This window comes from Pseudophryne corroboree, chromosome 6 (genome assembly GCF_028390025.1).
Source record: "Pseudophryne corroboree isolate aPseCor3 chromosome 6, aPseCor3.hap2, whole genome shotgun sequence".
NCBI classification, from domain to species: domain Eukaryota; kingdom Metazoa; phylum Chordata; class Amphibia; order Anura; family Myobatrachidae; genus Pseudophryne; species Pseudophryne corroboree.
Window position 1 is genome coordinate 114,582,748 of NC_086449.1, and position 17,234 is coordinate 114,599,981.

A 17,234-nucleotide genomic window follows, 5' to 3' on the forward strand; every position below is an offset into this window, starting at 1 on the left:
ATGAATTGATACTGTTCTTGGTCTCAAACGTTGTTTGACCATGCTCTGGATCTCCTGAGCCTTTTCCACCGGTAGAAATACTCTCTGTATCTCGGTGTCCAGTATCATTCCCAAAAATGATAATCTCATTGTCGGTTTGAACTGCGATTTTGGAAAGTTGATGATCCAACCATGCTGTTGAAGCACCTTTGGGGACAATGCTATGTTCTGGAGTAGCTTGTCCCTGGATCTCGTTTTTATGAGGAGATCGTCCAATTATGGAATTATGTTGACTCCTTGTTTGCGAAGGAGAACCATCATCTCCGCCATCACCTTGGGGAATATTCTTGGAGCCGTGGAGAGCCCGAACGGTAATGTTTGGGGACAGGCAAGTAAGCATCCTTGATTTCCACTGACACCAGAAATTCCTTTTCTTCCAAGCTGGAAATCACCGCTCTCAAGGATTCCATCTTGAATTTGAACCTTTTCAAATAAAGATTCAGAGATTTTAGGTTTAAAATCGGTCTGACCGAGCCATCCGGCTTCGGCACCACAAACAGGCTTGAATAAAAACCTTGGTTTCTTGTTCGGCAGGAACCAAGGCAATTATTTTGTCTTGACATAATTAGTGTATTGCTTTCAGGACATTTGTGCCGTCCTGAGCAGAAACTGGCAAGGCTGATTTGAAAAAATCGGCATGGGGGAAGGTTTGGAAATTCCAACCTGTAACCTTGGGATACTATCTGTAATATCCAAGGATCCAGGTCTGAGTGAAGCCAGACCTGGCTGAAATATAATAGACGTGCCCCCACCTGATCGCACTCCCGCAGAGGAGCCCCAGCGTCATGCTGTGGCTTTTGCAGAAGTAGTTGCTGACTTCTGCTCCTGGGAGCTTGACAGTGTTGTAGATTTTCTACCTTTTCCTCTCCCTTTTCCTGTGACAAAAATGGTTACTCTTAGCCTTTTGGTACTTGTTGGGCCGAAAGGACTGCATAGTATGAGAATTATATACTTTTTTTTTTTAGCCGGTGTAGCTGCCGACGGCAGAAATGCTGACTTGCCAGATGTAGTAGTTGATATCATGGCATCTAGTTTCCAAAGAGGGCCTCACAATTGTAGGGGAGCGCCCAATATTTCTTTTGGATTCAGCATCAGCATTCCATTGGCGAATCCAGAGCGCCCTGCGGCTGAAATCGCCATAGTAGAGGCCCTTGAACCCAGTAAGCCTATGTCCTTCATAGCCTCAACCAAGTAACCTGCAGAATCTTTGATATGACCTAGAATTTGCAGCATATCATCTTTATCGACCGTGTCAATATTAACAATTAAATTGTCTGCCCACTTTTCCACTGCGTTACCTACCCACGCAGAAGCAATCGCAGGCCTGAGTAACGTACCCGTAGCAACATAGATGGACTTTAAAGTCGTCTCTAATTTGCGGTCAGCAGGTTCTTTTAATGAAGCTGACCCTGGGGCAGGTAAAATGATTTTCTTTGACAACCTAGAGACTGAGGTGTCTATCATTGGGGTGACTCCCACTTACGCCTATCCTCTTCAGGGAAAGGGTATGCTATACTTAGACGGAGGAAAAGTCACCACCTGTTTTTTTATTTAATTTAAAATAATCTTTTTCCTCTGGTGGAGGTGTTGTGTCAGGAAATTCCAACACCTCTTTTATAGTGACTATCATACATTGAATGCTCTTAGCAAGTTTTGGATCTACCCCCCTCAAATCTCCAGTGTCGACTTCAGTGTCGGAATCTGTGTCAGTGTCCCTTTGCATAATTTGGGTCAGAGACCTTTTCTGGTAACAGGAGGGGTCCCGAGTGGGTGATGTGGAGAAATCAGCAAACAGAGCATCCTCCACAGACTGTCTTGCTTTGTCTGTTGTTCACACTCAGAGCATTTACATATTACTCTGCAGCTTTCTCACCCACACAGGCTCAGAACACTCTTGTGCCTCCAAAATGGTTTCCTCTGGGGAAAAACTTTCTCTAGACCTGTTACACACGTGTACAGTAACACCACTCACACACACAGGGGAGCTATTCGGGACAGATCTACCTAAAGTCTGTAAGAAAGACCCAGAGGGGATTGCCAGTCCACACCACGCGCCCTATATGTATTACATACAATGAATATACATATATACCAAAACAGCGCTTTTTATCCAATGTGAAGCCCGCAGACTTCAATAAATTATGTGCTCCCCTCCCCTTCTATAACACCCTGGTACTTGTATCAGCGATGTGTGAGGAGAAGCAGCCTGTAGGATCAGCGCTCCGGCGTCTCTGTGAGTAGAAAATGGCGCCAAATGAGTGTTACAAGCAATTCTGAGGTGAAGCCCCGCCCCCTGTAATGGTTGCGTTCAGCCACAGTAATATTTATATTGGCAGGGGTAGTGTACATCAGCGGCTTACATGTATGTACATTTTGCCAGTGGGAGTAAGGATTTATCATGTCCCTCAGAGTGCGCCCCCCCCCCCGCCACTGTGCTGAGAGACATGTTGCTGCGCAGCGTCCCGCTCTGCGCTGGTACCTTTATGCCGCCATGGTGACCGGAGGACCCCTCTCTGCAGGTCTCCGGTTAATACTCACCAGCCTTCTGACTTCTGGCTCTGTTAGGGGGTGGCGGCAGTGCTGTGGGAGTGAGCAGCAGCCAGGCAAGGGCTGTGTTCAGTACCCTTCAGGAGCTAATGGTGTCCTGTCAGCGGAAGCAGAGCCATTAAACTGAGAAGTTGGTTCCTACTTCCCCCCCTAAGTCCCACGAAGCAGGGAAGCTGTTGCCAGCAGGTTCCCTGTAAAATAAAAAACCTAACAAAGTCTTTTTCAGTCAAACTCAGTAGAGCTTCACTGATGTGCAGCCAGTCTCCCGGGCACATTTTCTAAACTGAGGTCTGGAGGAGGGGCATAGAGGGAGGAGCCAGTTCACATTGTTGAAAAGTCTTAAAGTGCCGAAGGCTCCTGCAGAACCGTCTATACCCCATGGTACTAAAATGGACCCCAGCATCCTCTAGGACGTAAGAGAAAGTTGTTTCACCCCTATTCTAACTGCTTCCAATGTGAAGCAAGCCATTGCTGTTCACACAGTGGGGTACTGGATGTGTCACAGGGAGCTGTTGTTGAATTAGAGGTGGGGACCACTTCTCTTTCATTCAAAAAAGGTTTGCAGGAGATAAAAGTGCACAAGATGGCATCATTCAATACTAAAAATAAAATATAACTGTTATTTCATTAATTAAATTCCCCCCATTTACACTGAAAAAATAGCATAGCAATATTCAAATAAATATGAACTTGCAGATAAAGAAAAGTCAATAAAATAAAATTGTTCAATAAACACTGTGGGCGAGATGTAACGAGTTCTGTGGCTGTGCGGGATGCCAGACGCACTCAGACTTTTTTTTTTAAAGGGGCAATCATGTACAAGGCATAGTTTAGCCCCTTTATAAAGACTAGTTTGGCCGGCATCCTGCACAGCCGCTGAACTCGGACTTCATTACATCCCGGCCTGTGTTCTTATTGATATGTAATAATTTGCATTTTTTTGTCCTCTCCAATATCAGGACCTGTTACTAAGGTATAGTAGACCTGTTGGATTTTTTATAAGCAAAAAAAAAAAAGGGTTTAGGAGATGCTCATAAACTTTCCTTATTGCTGGTGTTAAATATATCATCCAGCTATGGCAAATGTCAAATAGCCAGCCCTAATAGGAGGCCTATAATGTATCTTCTAAGAAGATGCAATTCTCTGAGCATTGCTTATGCTACGATTGAGGCATATCGGGGGTCATTCCGAGTTGTTCGCTCGGTAAATTTTTTCGCAACGCAGCGATTTTCCGCTTAGTGCGCATGCGCAATGTCCGCAGTGCGACTGCGCCAAGTAAATTTGCTATGCAGTTAGGTTTTTTACTCACGTTTTTTTCTTCGTTCTGGTGATCGTAATGTGATTGACAGGAAGTGGGTGTTTCTGGGCGGAAACTGTCCGTTTTATGGGTGTGTGTGAAAAAACGCTACCGTTTCTGGGAAAAACGCGGGAGTGGCTGGAGAAACGGAGGAGTGTCTGGGCGAACGCTGGGTGTGTTTGTGACGTCAAACCAGGAACGACAAGCACTGAACTGATCGCAGATGCCGAGTAAGTCTCAAGCTACTCAGAAACTGCACAGAGATGTCTTTTCGCTATATTGCGAATCTTTCGTTCGCAATTTTAAAAAGCTAAGATTCACTCCCAGTAGGCGGCGGCTTAGCGTGTGTAAAGCTGCTAAAAGCAGCTTGCGAGCGAACAACTCGGAATGAGGGCCATCATTCACTGTGGAGTATTGTGAAAAGGGATGTTCATATCAGTGTACAGTGTATATATATATATATATATATAGTCAGTTCCAGACCCGGCACTCATTAGCATACAAACATTCAAAACGCCTGGTGCCCTCTCCAGCAAAAGCAATTGCATGTATAGTTACGGATCAGAGCGGCACTCATAGGACTTCAATCAAATTATCAGGACATCACCCCGTCTTTAGCAACGTTTCGGTTTTATTGAAAAACCGTCATCAGGCTTACATAACAAACAAAGAAATACATCTTACCTATATACCAGCATGACACCATGTGAACCTCGTCCCGGGTGTGAGTCGCGTTCAATTCCGCTGACGCGTTCATTTACGCCGACGTCACCCGGAGCGTAACATTGAGTGAAACTTAAAACATTAACCCTTCACCAACATATCATGTTGCAGAGGCAAAAATATAAATATAACAAAAAGACTGAGCTATATATTGTCTGTACTCGTCCAGTATAATAATACGGTGACGGTCATAATCTGAAACACATAGTTATATAGTAATACTATTATAGCTCTTAATTAATACTGCAAATAGCAAACTCTACACAGCTCTAAAAAAGAAAGCTCGAAAATGATAACATTTCATTTAAACCGTACGGAGCAATGGTATTTAAAAAGTGAATCCATCTAGTTTCGCACCGCAAAAGTGCTTTATTGCGGTCTCCACCCCTACGACTCTCTGGAATGTGGTCGATCATTTTATATTTTAAACTAGAAAGGTTGTGGCCCTTAGCTTTAAAATGTTTGGCCACAGGTTGTTCAGAAATCCTACCTTCCAGGGCCAATTTGATCGCACTCCTATGCTGTGCCATCCTTTAATTAAAGGTGCAGGAAGTTTTACCTACATAAAGTAGCCCACAAGGGCACTTTATGTAGTACACTACAAAACGTGTGGTACAAGTCAGACAGTGTGAAATTTTAATTGCTTTACCCGAATGAGGGTGATACAACGTATCAGAGAGATGTGAATACAGTTAGAGAATATTCTCAAACTGTATAACCTGGCGCTGTATATAGTTAAATTATTAAGTTTGAAAAATTCAAAAAATTATGAAAAGCTGAGGAGCTGCTGAGCAAAAACAGCTGGTTAGACTGAAAAGATATAAATAGAATAAAAGAAAGATATGCTCTGCGCTCCAAATTTCTTAGTAGTTGATTAATTGATAAATTGATTAATTATTTAAGTGCAGTCTAGCAAGGTGAATAATTGACTCAATGCAACTCTTTTAAATCACAAATATTTATATCAAGTTGTTATATTCTACAGATACAAAAGAATCAATTTATATATGAAACATATTAAAAAGACACATGTGTCTTAACTTATAATGTGCACATTAAAGAATAATAATGTGTCTAATTTAAAACTGTGCTGATTATAACAGCAAACTGTAAAACTCACTGTTGGTTTAAACAAGGAAAAGCTCTTTCTATAATATCAGCTACTAAAAACACTGGCGTCCCAGTGTAGTATTAGAAGGTATAGCTCCGCAATAGGTAAAAAGTTATTTGAGGCATACACACCGTGATAATTACCACCGTGCTGGTTCCTGGATAATGCTGCAGGGTCCTGTATGAAATTACGCGTGGTAAAACAAGGTGCTACGATTATTGCCTCTGGTAGTCAATGTGAAAGCCTACCCGCTGGTGTTATATAATAGCTAAATTCAGGGCCGTCAGTCCTCGACGGAATATAGTTGAATCAGAAAACCTCACAGCGGAGGACGTCACCCGTTTGACAGGTGGTAGCGATGAATGGCTGTATGGCTACAATTAGCCGGCACTGTCTCGACCTCACTGCGGGGGTCCGTGGATGTCCGAAAACCACAGCGGAGGACGTCACCCGTTTGACAGGTAGTAGCGATGAATGGCTGTATGGCTACAATTAGCCGGCACTGTCTCGACCTCACTGCGGGGGTCCGTGGATGTCCGTCTCGCAGGTCTGTTTCTCAGAAAACAGCTTTACCGTGTGGTTATGGTGAACTTACCACACTTGCACCAAGTTTAAATAGAACGGGTCAGATAGCTGTACTGTGAGTAACCAGCGGAGTGCGGGAATTTTAAATGAAGAGCTGATCCGTGCTGTAATGATGTTCATTCAATAGCACTCAGATGTGAGAAAGGGGCGTCAACGCGTTTTGTCTCCTAGCAACCGGAGACTTCCTCAAGACGAATCTAATTGCTTTACCCGAATGAGGGTGATACAACGTATCACCTGTTTCAAGGTAAATGCATGTAGTACAGCCTAAGCATCTATAATTGCCCGGCTTTCTGCTAAGGAAATCAATCGATCTCGATGATGAAAAATCAGAGATGTCTGAATGTACCAACATGTCACGGAGCTTCCTACCTCTCCGGTAACATGGTAACAATCGTTTTTTAGATAAAGGTTTTAGATCAGGATCGGCTTGCAAAACAGGCCAGATCCTTTTAGCCTTAGCCGTCAAGTTCTTACTTGCTGTAGTAAATTTGCTTATATATACCATAGTGTCTTGATCTCCACCCTTATTACTATTAAAATTGGTTCTAGGAGCTGCTAATGCCTTGGACTTGGCTTGTTGTAACAATTTATTAGAATATCCACGTTCCAAAAATCTTTGGATCATAAAATCCATCTGTTTAAGTTCATCCTGCTCATTACTGCAGATGCGATGCACACGCAGTAATTGGGAGTAAGGGAGTCCTCTTTTGAGGGGTTCTGGATGATGACTAGACGCCTGTAAATAATTATTGCAGTCTGTCGGTTTTCTATATACTGATGTAGAGAAGCCAGTTGTAGTTCTGGTAATATCCACATCAAGAAAATGAATGCTTTCCTTCTGAATACTATAAGTAAATTTAATGTTAGGGTCACAAAGGTTAATGTCACTCATCATCTGTACAAATGACTCACGTGTGCCAGTCCACAGTAAAAACACGTCGTCTATATAACGAAGGAAAAAAGGAATGTTATTCCTATATTCCTCCTTGGCAAAAAATAACTGTTGCTCCAAGTCAAACATAAATGCATTGGCATACGCGGGGGCCACTGGGGATCCCATCGCGCAGCCAAGCACTTGTAGGTAGTAACATTTATTGAACAAAAAATAGTTGCATGTGAGTACTAATTTGAGAAGATCAATAAAGACATTAACATCTGGACCGATATACAACTGCTGATTAACCTCAATTAGCTTCCTCACCGCAGGTATACCTCTCTCATGGGGGATATTAGTGTACAGACTGACAATGTCAGCTGTGCACATCCAGCATTCACCAACTGGTAAAACAACATCTCTTAATTTCTCCAAAAACATGAATGTATCTTTCAGATACGTTTTTTGTTTTTGGATTACGGGTTGTAAGTAATAATCAAGAAATCTGGATACTTGATAAAACAATGAATCCCGAGCAGCAATAATAAAGGATGGCACAGCATAGGAGTGCGATCAAATTGGCCCTGGAAGGTAGGATTTCTGAACAACCTGTGGCCAAACATTTTAAAGCTAAGGGCCACAACCTTTCTAGTTTAAAATATAAAATGATCGACCACATTCCAGAGAGTCGTAGGGGCGGAGACCGCAATAAAGTACTTTTGCGGTGCGAAACTAGATGGATTCACTTTTTAAATACCATTGCTCCGTACGGTTTAAATGAAATGTTATCATTTTCGAGCTTTCTTTTGTAGAGCTGTGTAGAGTTTGCTATTTGCAGTATTAATTAAGAGCTATAATAGTATTACTATATAACTATGTGTTTCAGATTATGACCGTCACCGTATTATTATACTGGACGAGTACAGACAATATATAGCTCAGTCTTTTTGTTATATTTATATTTTTGCCTCTGCAACATGATATGTTGGTGAAGGGTTAATGTTTTAAGTTTCACTCAATGTTACGCTCCGGGTGACGTCGGCGTAAATGAACGCGTCAGCGGAAATGAACGCGACTCACACCCGGGACGAGGTTCACATGGTGTCATGCTGGTATATAGGTAAGATGTATTTCTTTGTTTGTTATGTAAGCCTGATGACGGTTTTTCAATAAAACCGAAACGTTGCTAAAGACGGGGTGATGTCCTGATCATTTGATTGAAGTCCTATGAGTGCCGATCTGATCCGTAAATATATATATATATATATATATATATATATATTTATTTATTTTGTTTCAGGAAAACAGAGAATACAGTATGTATACTATTTCAAATCACAGTGTCACCTTGAGATGTATTGATCCTGGACAGGATCTCTACTTCAGGTGTGGAGCAAAGGATCGACCAGACTTAGGTTGACAGTGTCTAGTTCGACAGTAACTAAGTTGACACCTGAAATAGGTCGACACAAGCATTAGGTCGGCATGAACAAGGTCAACAGGACAAAAGGTCGACATGAGGTTTTTTTCTAAAAAAAAATGGTGATGTTTTCTTCATAGAGTGACTGGGAACCCCAATTAGTGCACCGTGTCCCCTCGCATGGCTTGCTTCGCTTCGTTGAAAAAGTTTAAAAAATGAAACAATTGTGAAAAACTCATGTAAACCTTTTGTCATGTCGACCTAGTAACCATGTCAACCTAATGCATGGCGACCAATAGTGGTAAACCTAATGCATGTCGACCTAAGTGAGTCGACCTAGAGACTGGATACCCTCTACTTCAGTCCCTCATGACTCAATGTGTGAGCGTTATAGTGGATATGACAAGAAAATACAAGTAGTGAAGGCTGCACTATAATAAGTAGCTACAATGGAGTCAGATAGTGTTATTCAAAGATTTAGTCCCACACAAGCTAATCACTGGTAAAAAAAAAAAAAAAGTAAAAAAAAAAAAATACAAATCATACTTGCTAGTTCGGGAGCCGGTGATTGGTGCTTCTGTGTGGGAATATATTTATGGTGCGAACAGAGGGTGGTGAAGGCTGCAGCGGCGCTTCGGTGGAAAGGGGGGTATAGTCACGACGGGGGTCAACCCGGCAGAGACAGTATCGGCGATATCAGCGCATTCGCAGCAGGACATCGGGGTATTTTTCCCTAAAAATACCCCATTATGCTGCGGTCAGGCGTCACAGGGACAGAGCCTGCTCGCAAGCTCTGTCCCTGCATGCGATAATTGATACATCCGTGTGATGTAATTAATTATCGCAGTGCGGATTCGGGTGATTTTATCACCTCACATCCGCATCCTTGGATGCGGATGGTGATAAACAGGCCCCTTAGTCACTTATTTTGCATTATTTTAGTCAAGATTTAGTTAGTTGATGTCAGTTATAATTTTAGCCTTATTTAGTGTAATTTTAATTATAAAATACACTGTAGTCGACAATTACTTTTACTCAAAATTCTTCTCAACTAACACTGAGAGGTTAGTGCCAAAAATGCAAAGAAAGCTGAGGTAGCGTTTTTTATTAAAAGAGTATTCCTGATAGTAAACAGATGCTTCAAATCCTCAAAATACAGGTCCCAACAAGACATAGTTGCCTACCCTCCCATATTCTGCAGGAGACTCTCTGAATAGTAGGTTATAAATAGAACCCTAATATTAATTAGGATATAATCCCAGGCGCAATAATAAACAGTATATTAATATATCAAATTAGGATTGCCAATAGCATTAAAAACAATTGATGTGCTGCTCCCATATGACAATCTGCGTTTGTCAAAAAGATGCTAAAAACTAATGAGGGAAAGAGAGTGCAAATACAACTTGATAAACTGAATTAAAAAAAAAATCACATTTAATGATAATACAGAATAAAAAACACCAAGATTGGTAGGTATATTCAATATAGATGGGTATGTAGATGCAGTCCCGCTGATGATAAAAAGAGGTATAATAGGGGAGTAATTCTCCAGCTGGCCAGCTTAATTAGAAGCCACAGTTAACGGTTCCTTAGATATATTATCTCAAAGGCACAGTATAGTAGAACTGGCTCCAGAATGTACCTTTCACTAGAGAGAGAAATCTCACTGCCGTTATAGAAGCCAAAGCTCAAAGTGCATATGTTCATCCACGTATGTATTGGTCTCAAAAGCACAATGTATTATGGCTGGCTCCAGAGTGTATCCCTCGCTGGGAAAAGGATCTCACCGCCGTTTTGGGAGCCGGAGCTCAAGGTGCATTTGGTGGTCCACGTGTGTATTTAACGGTTAGGTAACGTATTTGGCACACACTCACATGCAGGCGGATCACCGGGGCTCCCGGAACACCACGATTCAGATGGAGAAGTGAGCACCACTCTCGGATGAGCCTATGGGAGCCATGTGTAAAGAAACTTCACTGTGGTCTTTGTATCCTCAGTACAGCATCCTGCTCCAAACCCATATGGGTTCTCTGTCTGAATCGTGGTGTCCCGGGAGCCCCGGTGATCCGCCTGCATGTGAGTGTGTGCCAAATACGTTACCTAACCGTTAAATACACACGTGGACCACCAAATGCACCTTGAGCTCCGGGTCCCAAAACGGCGGTGAGATCCTTTTCCCAGCGAGGGATACACTCTGGAGCCAGCCATAATACATTGTGCTTTTGAGACCAATACATACGTGGATGAACATATGCACTTTGAGCTTTGGCTCCTATAATGGCAGTGAGATTTCTCTCTCTAGTGAAAGGTACATTCTGGAGCCAGTTCTACTACACTGTGCCTTTGAGATAATATATCTAAGGAACCGTTAACTGTGGCTTCTAATTAAGCTGGCCAGCTGGAGAATTACACCCCTATTATACCTCTTTTTATCATCAGCGGGACTGCATCTACATACCCATCTATATTGAATATACCTACCAATCTTGGTGTTTTTTATTCTGTATTATCATTAAATGTGATTTTCTTTTAATTCAGTTTATCAAGTTGTATTTGCGCTCTCTTTCCCTCATTAGTTTTTTCCCTGAATAGTAGCCATCACCCTGACTCCCTGAATAGTCCAGCAATCTACCTCATTGCACCTTATCCCCATTATGCAGCTGTTATATTCTTGGGGGGGGGATAAATCAGAGGTACATACATTTAAATGGGATCATCAGTGCCATTTCCCTGCACTGGTTATAAGGCACAGTGATCCCTATGGCTACATGCATTTTAAATAAGGTTTCTCGTGGCCACTTACAGTATATGGAACCTCTTGTAAAACACAATACATGAACAAATCCTGAAAAATATCAGTGTCTTTTCTTCAACAAGTAGACCTTACTAACTTTGGGCTCATTTACATTTGGATGTAAGTCATTTTTATGACACGCCTCTCAGATGTAGCAGTGCACGTCCGCGCTGATAGGTGTTACTTTCACATCTCCCTGAAATGCTTTTTCAAAAGTAGGCAAGTGTGCAACAAGGTGACACTAGTACAGCAGCTGTCTGTTGCAAGTGTAGTAGGCCTAGTCAAAAACTATTCTTTCAGAGCCAGTTAGATAAGCAGTAACAAAAAATCCATAGTACTAACACATTTCTTCAGACAGGCTGTGACTTCATTAGAGGATATGGAAGAGCATTACTATATATGATTTAACATATGCAATTTAGGGATTACTGCAATAGAAATTGGTCTATCAAATACCAGCATGTCTGGTGAATACACTTGGAAGGAACACCATCTCTGTCTGTCTGTCTGTCTATCTTGGAGCGATAGCCACTTTTTCATGAGAAATATGGGTTTTCACTTGTGACAAGTAACTGTTAGAATCTGGAAAAAGCACAGTACAGCAGCTGCTGTTGAGATGAGATATGTTGACTTCAATCTCTCTCCTGGCAACTAGTCAGCTGTGCAGACTAGGGGCAGGATGCATCAAAGCTAAAAATGTGGTCAAACCTCCGAAAACGCCATTTTCAGATGTTTGGACACAGTTCTTATATGCGCCAAGCTCTGGAAACCAATACATTTTAGAGCTTAGACCTGGGAGGCAACACCATCTGTAGATGGCATTGCCTGAAGTCTATAGGCTTCTTATTGCAAAGTTCACTGAGAGGGATCCAAATGAAACCATCCCAGTTTCCTCTGCGACGTGTGCTTCAGCCGACGCATGCACATATAGAACTCTCGGGTCATAAAGCCGGAAGTCTTATCATTGCAAAGGACAGCTCTTATTGGGAGAGATGTCCTTTGTGATTTTGTTGAAGCATACAGCATTACTAAACACAGTTATTCTTACGATGAATGGTAGGATGCATTGCATACAAAATGTGATACTTGAAGTATCCCACCCTAGGTGCCTGATTCTGATTTGTAAGTAAAGCAAAAAAGCAAGTAACTGTCTGTAACAAACCATGTTGCCTTGCAAGGGGAACAAATACATTTATCTTGTTTCTGTGCATGGTAAATACTGGCTGCTTATGCATGCAGCCTACAAATGTTAGACAGCTTTATTAATATGCTGCAATTTAGATTTCAGTTTGAACACCCCACCAAAATCTAAATCTCTCTACACATTTTAGATCTGCCCCACCTGCAGCGCAACATGGATTTGCCAGTTTCTTGCTTTTTTTGCCTTGCACTTGACAGTGCCGACAGCGGTGGGAAAAAGTACTGTATATACTAGTGATGAGCGGGTTCGGTTTCTCGGAAACCGAACCCCCCCGAACTTCACACATTTTACACGGGTCCGAGGCATACTCGGATTCTCCCGTATGGCTCGGTTAACCCGAGCGTGCCCGAACGTCATCATCCCGCTGTCGGATTCTCGCGAGATTCGGATTCTATATAAGCAGCCGCGCGTCGCCGCCATTTTCACTCATGCATTGGAAATGTTAGGGAGAGGACGTGGCTGGCGTCCTCTCCGTTATTGTTGAACTTGATTGTGCACTATTGCTTAATTGTGGGGAGGGCTGGGGAGCAGCTGTATAATATAGGAGGAGTACAGTGCAGAGTTTTGCTGATCAGTGACCACCAGTTATCCGTTCTCTGCCTGAAAAAAACGCTCCATATCTGTGCTCAGTGTGCTGCATATATCTGTGCTCACACTGCTTAATTGTGGGGACTGGGGAGCAGCTGTATTATATAACAGGAGTACAGTGCAGAGTTTTGCTGACAGTGACCACCAGTATACGTTGTCTGCCTGAAAAACACTCCATATCTGTGCTCAGTGTGCTGCTTTATTGTGGGGACTGGGGACCACCAGTATAATATTATATAGGAGGAGTACAGTGCAGAGTTTTGCTGACCAGTGACCACCAGTATATAATATATAGCATTACGGTACAGTAGGCCACTGCTGTACCTACCTCTGTGTCGTCATTAAGTATACTATCCATCTATATTCTATACCTGTGGTGCATTTCAGTTGTGCAGTTTGCTGACACAGTGACCACCAGTATATATAGCAGTACGGTACGGAAGGCCACTGCTGTATCTACCTCTGTGTCGTCATTAAGTATACTATCCATCTACATTCTATACCTGTGGTGCATTTTAGTTTTGCAGTTTGCTGACACAGTGACCACCAGTATACTATATATAGCAGTACGGAAGGCCACTGCTGTACCTACCTCTGTGTCGTCATTAAGTATACTATCCATCTACATTCTATACCTGTGGTGCATTTTTGTTTTGCAGTTTGCTGACACAGTGACCACCAGTATACTATATATAGCAGTATGGAAGGCCAATGCTGTACCTACCTCTGTGTCGTCATTAAGTATACTATCCATCTACATTCTATACCTGTGGTGCATTTTAGTTTTGCAGTTTGCTGACACAGTGACCACCAGTATACTATATATAGCAGTACGGAAGGCCACTGCTGTACCTACCTCTGTGTCGTCATTAAGTATACTATCCATCTACATTCTATACCTGTGGTGCATTTTAGTTTTGCAGTTTGCTGACACAGTGACCACCAGTATACTATATATAGCAGTACGGAAGGCCACTGCTGTACCTACCTCTGTGTCGTCATTAAGTATACTATCCATCTACATTCTATACCTGTGGTGCATTTTAGTTTTGCAGTTTGCTGACACAGTGACCACCAGTATACTATATATAGCAGTACGGAAGGCCACTGCTGTACCTACCTCTGTGTCGTCATTAAGTATACTATCCATCTACATTCTATACCTGTGGTGCATTTTAGTTTTGCAGTTTGCTGACACAGTGACCACCAGTATACTATATATAGCAGTACGGAAGGCCACTGCTGTACCTACCTCTGTGTCGTCATTAAGTATACTATCCATCTACATTCTATACCTGTGGTGCATTTTAGTTTTGCAGTTTGCTGACACAGTGACCACCAGTATACTATATATAGCAGTACGGAAGGCCACTGCTGTACCTACCTCTGTGTCGTCATTAAGTATACTATCCATCTACATTCTATACCTGTGGTGCATTTTAGTTTTGCAGTTTGCTGACACAGTGACCACCAGTATACTATATATAGCAGTACGGAAGGCCACTGCTGTACCTACCTCTGTGTCGTCATTAAGTATACTATCCATCTACATTCTATACCTGTGGTGCATTTTAGTTTTGCAGTTTGCTGACACAGTGACCACCAGTATACTATATATAGCAGTACGGAAGGCCACTGCTGTACCTACCTCTGTGTCGTCATTAAGTATACTATCCATCTACATTCTATACCTGTGGTGCATTTTAGTTTTGCAGTTTGCTGACACAGTGACCACCAGTATACTATATATAGCAGTACGGTACGGAAGGCCACTGCTGTACCTACCTTTGTGTCGTCATTAAGTATACTATCCATCTACATTCTATACCTGTGGTGCATTTTAGTTTTGCAGTTTGCTGACACAGTGACCACCAGTATACTATATATAGCAGTACGGAAGGCCACTGCTGTACCTACCTCTGTGTCGTCATTAAGTATGCTATTCATCTACATTCTATACCTGTGTTGCATTTTCGTTTTGCAGTTTGCTGACACAGTGACCACCAGTATACTATATATAGCAGTACGGAAGGCCACTGCTGTACCTACCTCTGTGTCGTCATTAAGTATACTATCCATCTACATTCTATACCTGTGGTGCATTTTAGTTTTGCAGTTTGCTGACACAGTGACCACCAGTATACTACATATAGCAGTACGGAAGGCCACTGCAGTACCTACCTCTGTGTCGTCATTAAGTATACTATCCATCTACATTCTATACCTGTGGTGCATTTTAGTTTTGCAATTTGCTGACACAGTGACCACCAGTATACTATATATAGCAGTACAGAAGGCCACTGCTGTACCTACCTCTGTGTCGTCATTAAGTATACTATCCATCTACATTCTATACCTGTGGTGCATTTTAGTTTTGCAGTTTGCTGACACAGTGACCACCAGTATACTACATATAGCAGTACGGAAGGCCACTGCAGTACCTACCTCTGTGTCGTCATTAAGTATACTATCCATCTACATTCTATACCTGTGGTGCATTTTAGTTTTGCAATTTGCTGACACAGTGACCACCAGTATACTATATATAGCAGTACAGAAGGCCACTGCTGTACCTACCTCTGTGTCGTCATTAAGTATACTATCCATCTACATTCTATACCTGTGGTGCATTTTAGTTTTGCAGTTTGCTGACACAGTGACCACCAGTATACTATATATAGCAGTACGGTACGGAAGGCCACTGCTGTACCTACCTCTGTGTCGTCATTAAGTATACTATCCATCTACATTCTATACCTGTGGTGCGCCTATTTTTTTCTTTGCATCATGTGCTGTTTGGGGACAATTTTTTTGAAGTGCCATCCTGTCTGACACTGCAGTGCCACTCCTAGATGGGCCAGGTGTTTGTGTCGGCCACTTGTGTTGCTTAGCTTAGTCACACAGCGACCTTGGTGCGCCTATTTTTTTCTTTGCATCATGTGCTGTTTGGGGACAATTTTTTTGAAGTGCCATCCTGTCTGACACTGCAGTGCCACTCCTAGATGGGCCAGGTGTTTGTGTCGGCCACTTGTGTCGCTTAGCTTAGTCACACAGCGACCTTGGTGCGCCTCTTTTTTTCTTTGCATCATGTGCTGTTTGGGGACAATTTTTTTGAAGTGCCATCCTGTCTGACACTGCAGTGCCACTCCTAGATGGGCCAGGTGTTTGTGTCGGCCACTTGTGTCGCTTATCTTAGTCACACAGCGACCTTGCTGCGCCTCTTTTTTTCTTTGCATCATGTGCTGTTTGGGGACTATTTTTTTGAAGTGCCATCCTGCGTGACACTGCAGTGCCACTCCTAGATGGGCCAGGTGTTTGTGTCGGCCACTTGTGTCGCTTAGCTTAGCCATCCAGCGACCTCGGTGCAAATTTTAGGACTAAAAATAATATTGTGAGGTGTGAGGTGTTCAGAATAGACTGGAAATCAGTGGAAATTATGGTTATTGAGGTTAATAATACTATGGGATCAAAATGACCCCCAAATTCTATGATTTAAGCTGTCACAAAGAATTCCCAATTGAGTCCACAGGCGCTCATACAATAAAAGAAAAAAAGAAAAGAACAACCATAGTGTACTCTATTTTACACATGTATTCAATGGAATAAAATAGGTAATTACTCGTACCCCACGAAATGGTCTACCGTTTTACAGGTAGACAGACACACTTTTCATGGAGCTGGATATCACCAGTTTGGACTCTCTTCCATCAGGATCTCCTTACAGATTGTGTCCATATGATGATTTAAGCTGTTTTTTAGGGTTTTTTGAAAAAAACACCCGAATCCAAAACACACCCGAATCCGACAAAAAAATTTCGGTGAGGTTTTGCCAAAACGCGTCTGAATCCAAAACACGGCCGCGACACCGAATCCAAAACCAAAACACAAAACCCGAAAAATGTCCGGTGCACATCACTAGTATATACTTGAGTATAAGTCGACCCGAATATAAGCCGAGGCACCTAATTTTACCACAAAAACCTGGGAAAACTTATTGACTCGAGTATAAGCCTAGGGTGGGAAATGCAGCTCTAGCCGTACACAGCCCT

The 17,234-nt window shown here is 42.4% G+C and overlaps 1 protein-coding gene across 4 annotated transcripts in view; it reads right to left on the reverse strand.

Moving 5' to 3' along the window:
- LOC134936598 (putative adhesion G protein-coupled receptor E4P) overlaps positions 1–17,234 on the reverse strand; it is a 317,217-nt gene that overhangs the window by 208,388 nt on the left and 91,595 nt on the right. The window contains exon 1 of one of the 4 annotated variants that reach the window (XM_063931707.1): positions 10,245–10,643. The exons of the other annotated variants lie outside the window; for them this stretch is intronic. The gene's annotated coding sequence lies outside the window, so the exon portion shown is untranslated. Of the gene's footprint in view, positions 1–10,244; positions 10,644–17,234 lie in introns of those variants that run through there. 4 annotated transcript variants of the gene reach the window in all.